The sequence below is a fragment of the Vulpes vulpes genome, chromosome 4 (genome assembly GCF_048418805.1).
Source record: "Vulpes vulpes isolate BD-2025 chromosome 4, VulVul3, whole genome shotgun sequence".
NCBI classification, from domain to species: Eukaryota; Metazoa; Chordata; class Mammalia; order Carnivora; family Canidae; genus Vulpes; species Vulpes vulpes.
The window spans coordinates 75,916,655-75,924,178 of record NC_132783.1 but is presented as its reverse complement, the minus strand read 5'-3'; positions in this window follow the sequence as shown (position 1 = coordinate 75,924,178).

Genomic DNA, 7,524 nt, shown 5'->3' with positions numbered 1-7,524 from the left:
GCAGAAGCAGGTTCCATGCCAGGAGCACGACACAGGACTGGATCCCGGGACTCCAGGATCCTGCCCCAGGCCGAAGACAGGCGCCAAACTGCTGAGGCAACCCAGGGATCCCCCTGTTGTTTGTTTTTTGATATGAAGATCTAACTGGTTCTGTCAAACAATTTAGGAATCGGTCATCATCCCATTTTGCAAGCAGAGGAGAGCTCCCTGAAAGCATGGGTTTTGTGAAGAGGTTGAAGAAATATAGTACCACAACATGACAGTATTATAGAGCATATTATTTAATATTGTGTGTGTTAACTAAATTGTTGAATTAAATATTATAGTAGATTTCACCGCTTCTGCCATATGAGGACACAGAAAATAGCCATCTCTGAACCAGGGAAGCTGGTCCTCACCAGACACCTAATTTGCTAGTGCTTTGATTTTGGATTTCCCAGCCTCCAGAATTGTGAAAAATAAATGTTTTGTGTTTAAGCCACTCTGTCCTGTTTTCGTTATAGTAGCATAAATAGACTACGATGACTGTCTTACTCTTTCCATTTAAACTATAGAGATTGGATCTCTGAGGCAGATTATCCAGTCTACTTAATGAATTAGCAGTAGGCCAAGAACGCTAGAAAAGAGATCTGGTCCTATAGTTGCAGTAACTGTCCTTGCAAGAATACAATTAAATTGTGAAAAGTGACTTATAGAATGTCTCAGATCCTGACCAATTATATTGGTCAGATCTCTCACCTAGAAAAAGAATTAGTAAGTGCAAAATAAGGAATGGAGAATTGTGCAAAGGAAGAAGTTTCCTTTCCTTATGGAAGAAGTAGAAACAGAAGAAAACAAACTCTCTTCCCCTCCCTACACATGCAAATAGCATTCTTATACAGTTTCCAGCCTGCTGGCTCTGATTTTACCTGCTCTTCCCCTATTTAAGAGCCATGTCATTAATTTATAGTATGTTTGTGATTATACTTCAGTATTACATTAATAGTAAGAAATTTTTGTACCTTGTGTCTATTAATTCCATCATGGGGTGATATATTATGAAAGAGTAACACAAAATCAGAAAAGCTGGGCACAAATTGTCACTCTGTTATTTTCTAGATGTTATTATTTTGGCAAGCAGTTAACTCTCTAAGTCTGATTTTCTTAATCTTAAGAAGTAATAAAAAACAAAATATCTACCTCACAAAAATGCTGATTTTTCCTACTCCCTTATTGTATTACACTAAACTTGTCGATTTACTTCAATTATAAAATAAACTTAAAAAATTAAATTAAAAAATTAACTGATTCAATATATCAATGTTTCCCAAACTTCCCTGATGATGAGAAATACCTAAGAAGCTTGTTAAAATATATATTCACAGGCTCTTCCCCTGGACTTCTGATATAATAAGTCTTACTCTCTTGGAGATTTGCATGATTAATGAGAATCCCAAATAATTTTATCATTACAGAAATTTAGGAAAGCGACTTTACGTTGATTTAAAGTATAAAGTTCTGGGCACCAAACCAAATATGACAACTTGAACTCCAGAAGAGATGTCTTGTAGCTATAATTTTAATCAGTGGCCTAGAAAATTTTTGTGATTAAACATGATTGAGAAACACTACATTGGATGACTGGTAAGGTCTCATCCTGTTCTAACATTCTTTGAATACTATATGGACTAGATTTAAAACCAATTTTTATGAAAGTTTGTAAAAGTATCCTACACCCAACATAAAAACTTCAGATATCTCAGATCACTCTCAACATGTGGGAAGTACATTGCTAAGTAAGGTAGAGAGACATTTTTGCTTCTCCTGCCTTTTTTTGCTTAGAAAAAGCCTAAAGATAATATTTTGATATGTATGAAGGATTGGACTCTGCTTTTGTTTTTGTTTTATGTGGCAGACATTTAGTTTCCGTATACTACTTTTACTTTTCAGGTCCTTCTTCCTGCAAATACTAATCAATTCGGGGGAGGATCCTCAAATTGAATATTTGAAATAAATCTGGGAAAAGCTACCCTGCATTTTTTAAGATTTATTTATTTATTCATAAGAGACACACACAGAGAGAGGCAGAGACATAGGCAGAGGGAGAAGCAGACTTATTACAGGGAGCCCAATGTGGGACTTGATCCCAGATCCTGGGATCACGCCCTGAGCCAAAGGCAGATGCTCAACCGCTGAGCCACCCAGGTGTCCCAGCTACCCTGCATTTTAAACATACATGTGAAGTCATTAAATAAATATGCTAAATTCAATATATATGTTAGATAAAATTAATAATTTTTGATATTACAAATATCAAACAATATAGAAGAGGATATAGACCCTATCCTCAGAGGTCTTATAAGTTAGTAAGAAAAGAAAAAGAACATTAAAATGATATGTAAATAATATGATAGAAGTCTGTACACTGTGGAATTTTGTAAAAGGAAGGATTGCTATTAACACTTTGAAAGGTGGTTGTGTTAGGTTGAGTCTAGAAAAACATCACAGAGAATATATGGCTTGAACTAGGTCTACAAATAAAGAAGGTAGAAAGGGACACGAGAACAAGGAAAAACACTCCTTGGAAAGGTAGCAAATGATGAATGTTTTATCATAATTGATATGTTAGATTCAAGGAATCATAGGAAAAAAGTGAAGAAGACAGAAAAGTCAAGTTGAATCATGTTTGTCAAGGCAGAACTATGAACATTATTTAGTAGAAGATGGCAAGCCATTAAAACATGTAAGCCTACAACTAATGTGATCAGATTTATATTGAGAAAGACTATTATAACAACAAAAAAATAGAAAATAAGCAAAATGTTTACAAGTTGGGGTGTGATATCAATTCAGAGACCACATCAGTAGTCCAGATAGAAGGATTTGTAGGAAAGCCATCACAGAATCTTTGAGAAGAAAAAGTTCAAATCTTCAAGAATTTAGACTTAACAGAACATAAATATCAAGTGGTGGTATAAGAGTACAGGAACAAAAAATGTAATATTATTTCCAGAAAATTTAGTTTGATTAGTGGATGAACAGTGGGATCATTAAGTGAATTAGAAAATAGCAAGAGAAAGGAGTTTATTCTAGTACAAGAATAGAAGTAAGAGAAATGGAGTTTAGTTTTGTTGTATAAATATTTGCTCAGTGGACTATTAGGAATAATTTCATATAAACTCTAGAATAAATATATTTGGTATTGGAGAGATATTCAAGATGAAAATATAAATTTTGTGTTCAACCATTAGTTAATAGTTTAGATTAAACATTGGATGCTAACTGATGTGACCATACAGTTTACACTGGGCTTTTCTACTTTAGTATAAATTTGAATACTTCATTCTTTCACATTCAAAATACTTCCAGATTAAGTGATTAATTTTATAGTGTCTCTAATATATCTCTAAGTAAAAGGTTAACAAAGAAAAGAGTAACAGCAAGATCTTAAAATGTGGTCACAGCGCTTTAACATGCTATTCTAAGATGTTTTGAAAGATGATTGATATTTGTAAATGGGATACATTTTCAAAAAAGCCATAACGTCAATTTCAATAGCATAATTTATTTAAAGCTATGCATATATGTGACTTCTGCTTCTAACCATGACTAAATAATTGGCACTGGATCTTCTCTGCCTTTAAAACAACTATAAAACTAGACAAAATGTTTAATTCTTTTGATATTAAAAAGCAGGCACTGTATGACAGTGATTTTTGAGAAAAAGAAAATATACAAGATGAGCTCCATGATCATTCAAGATCACTTCAGTTTCTTTTTTAACAGCATTTCTTTCTACAGAGTAGTAAATAGGATCCCAAGTGACGTAATGGTTTCACTGAGCTGAGGAGGCAGAGATCAGAGTTCCAAGTTGCTTAAGTAACTGCAATTTATGGGGGGATAAACCTGAGAGTGGAAGCTTCTCAGTGAGGAGTATTTTGTGAATGAAGATTAACAATGAGTCCTTGGGGGACATCTGGGTGGCTCAGCAGTTGAGCATCTGTCTTTGGCTCAGGGCCTCATCCGGGGGTCCTGGGATCGAGTCCCACATCAGGCTCCCTGCATGAAGCCTGCATCTCCCTCTGCCTATCTCTCTCTCTCTCTCTCTCTCTCTCTCTCTCTCTCTCTCTTTCTCTCTCTATCTCTTATGAGTGAATAAATAAAACTCTTTATAAGAAAAAAAAACAACAATGAGTCCTTGGCCTAAGAGCTGACTGCACAAGCCCAGGGTTAGACTTCATGAAGCTTAAAAGAAACTCCTATTGCAGGACTGAGATCTAGTGCCAGAATTCACTGCTGAGAGACAACTGGATTTTGAGCCCAGGTCAACAGACTGCACTGAGTACCATAACCATACAGTTGAGACTCCAGAAAAGCCAATCCTTTTAATTTAATTTTCTTTTATTTATTTATTCATGAGAGACAGAGAGAGAGAGAGACAGAGACAGAGACAGAGATACAGGTAGAGGAAGAAGCAGGCTCCATGCAGGGAGCCTGACGTGGGACTTGATCCCTGGTCTCCAGTAGCAGGCCCTGGGCTGAAGGCAGGGCTAAACCACTGAGCCACCCTGGTTGCCCAAAGCCAACCTTTAAGTGCAAAATCATACTTTAGTGTAAGGGGATGCACTCTAGGACCAAATTCAAAACCAAAACAGACCTACTTTAACAAAGAATAAAGCTAAGCCGGACAAGACCAAAAGAATCTATTGATAAGTTGACTGGGTATCAGAAAATAACTCAATACTCTTTACAGAAGTACAATCTAAACCAGACTCCCTACAATAAATCACACAATGTCCACAGTACAATAAAAAATTGCTAAACACAAAAAGGAATAAGAAAGTGTGACTCATGTTCAAGGAAAATGTGGTCAACACCTAAGGGCAGCCTATTTGGACATTGCATCACTGTCATTTAGTATGGGTGCTTAACACTAAGATAATGGTAGCGATAATTAGCATACTTACTGAGTTTGCTATATGTCAAGTGTTCTGCAAAGGGTTATGAATACTATAAATTATCTCATTGAATCCTTATAAAAACCCTACATGTTAGACTCTATTATTTGCCTTTTATGACAAGTAGAAAATCTGAAATTTAGAGAGGTTAAGAAAAATCACCTAATTCTTTTTTATATGAAGAAATTAGGCACCTAACATATTTCTTGAGGTAAAATTACATGTTTGACAAGGAATGTTTCAGATAGGCATATGATGCTCTGATAAATCCATCATCAGAAATGTTGTCTAAATTTCAAATTTATTACCATAGCTCCAGTTTGTCTCTGTGTGAAAATAGGTTTCTGAAGTAGAAGAACCACCAACTTACTGAAGCAGATTACTTGCAGCACAGGTCCTAGAATTGCTGTAGGAAGAAACCACAGACAAAACTGTTATGCCTACTTAGAGGAATAGAAAATGTGGTTGCAAGGGAAATAAAATGCAACAGGACTATAACTAACATTGGAAATAAATTTTTTATTTTATTTATATCTACATTGAATGCCTTACTAGTCAAAAATGTTGATTCTAAGGTGAAAAAGTCAGAGAACAAATGATAATAATGAATATATTATGCCTACAGGTACTTGACTGTTTCAATTATCTTTAGGAAAGAGGTTATAAATACATATGATGAAAATATGACTATTTCATTATCACTTTCCTTTGTGAAGTTTTTAAAATGAAATATCTACCATAGCCCTCGGAAAATAAGTTAACTCAATAGGACTGACTTAGGACAAGTTTTTGGATTTATCTTTACAGGAGGACAAAAGTAGTCATGTCTACATTAAATTGACAAGTTGAAAAGTAAACCAATATGTGTTCAAATCCCCATACATCTTTCTGTTGACACAATTATCTGAGAAGACATCAGTGATAATGGCACACAGAAAGAAGACGGGATGGGTGAATGAGGGAAGTTGAAGAAAGAAGATCTGCTCTGAAGCTCCCTTCATCTCCCCAGATTTTAACACCTCCACTTTCTATGTGACTCTACAGTTCCCTACTCTAAAGGAAACTTTTAAAGTACTATCTCAACATCTCTTCTGCCTATTAAAGTGTTTATCTTGTCCAGGAAGATAATTTTCTTTTGCCATGAAAAACATAATTGTCTAATGAAAATGGCTTATGCTAACACTTCTTACAGGTAACTAAACTAATATGTACCATTTGTAAAATACTGTGCTGAGTGCTTTAATACATCACATCATGGAATTCTCACAACACTGTACTATTTAAAGACAATGAGACTTGGAGAGGTTATATGAGTTACCCTGAGACCTGAGCTAGTTAGAGATGTGACAAAAGTAGATCTGAGTTCTAACCCAAAACCCAGGTTTTTGATAGCTACTACCTTTCAATCATAAGCCCTTCTCTTCCAGAAATGAATTTGCAACACTAAGATTCATGGGCATATAGTTGTCCCAACATAGAAAGATAGCTAAAAGAAATAAACACCATCAAAGCTACCTTCTGAAAGTTTGTCAATGTCTTCTTTGAATAAATAATGTTTTGTCTTTGATAGTTTTGATGTTTGATCCAGAAAAAGTGACAATATTCAATTCTCATTTTTCTTTTACAATCAAAGTGGTATTTAGTCTCATAGATCCTCCTCAAGCAGGAATTAACTTTATCAGTCAACACTTCCAAATTTTCTTTAAAAATTAAAACATTTTTCACTGTAGCATTCTTTGAGAAAAAAACAGATAAGCAATTGAAAATATCTAGAATCAGATCATTTAAAATAATTATTAAAATAATCTTGACTTCAGCAATGTGCTTATCTGAAATAGGATTAAACAGCAAGATTTTTTTCTCTTTGAATTTTTCCCTCTGAGATACCACGTTTATAGTTCTCCTGAGGTATGTTAGTGAGTTTTTTAATCATTCTGTAATTTGTTATTATCTTTTTAAAAATAAGTTTACAAATAATGCAGTAAATTAAATATTTACTCAATTGTGTTCTAAATCTTAAGAAGAATAATTATTGTGCTATTAAATACCATTAGATGCAAAAATGGATAGTAAATTGGGGATTACTTATTACGATAAAAATAAGAGCGGCATTTTAAAGGCTCAGTTCTACTCTCATAGAAAGATTTGTAATTTAATTATATTTAATGTTGATAACTATTATTTATTTCCAATTCCTCACACTATAGAATTTTACCCCATATTACACTATCATCTTCCTAAAAGACTTTTTGAAATCAGATTTCTGACTCAAAGAGTGAATTATTTGGGCTTTAGATGGCATGGTCTGCCATTTATCATCACTTCAGAATCTGTCAATTTCCTTCCTAATAAAATTTTTTCTAATATTTTAATATTTTTCTGAAGGACTTTCTCTGAAAAGGATTGGTGGGGACCGATTCTCAGGAGCCTCATCACCTTTTGATCTTCTAACAGAGCAAAAGAAAGAAACAAAGTCAGATGGAAAAACATAATTAGGGAGACAAAGGTACCAAACATGAATGTTATGCTTCTCTGAAACTGTAATTATTTCCCGACTGGCTAGAGTCATTTTACAGTATCTTTTGGA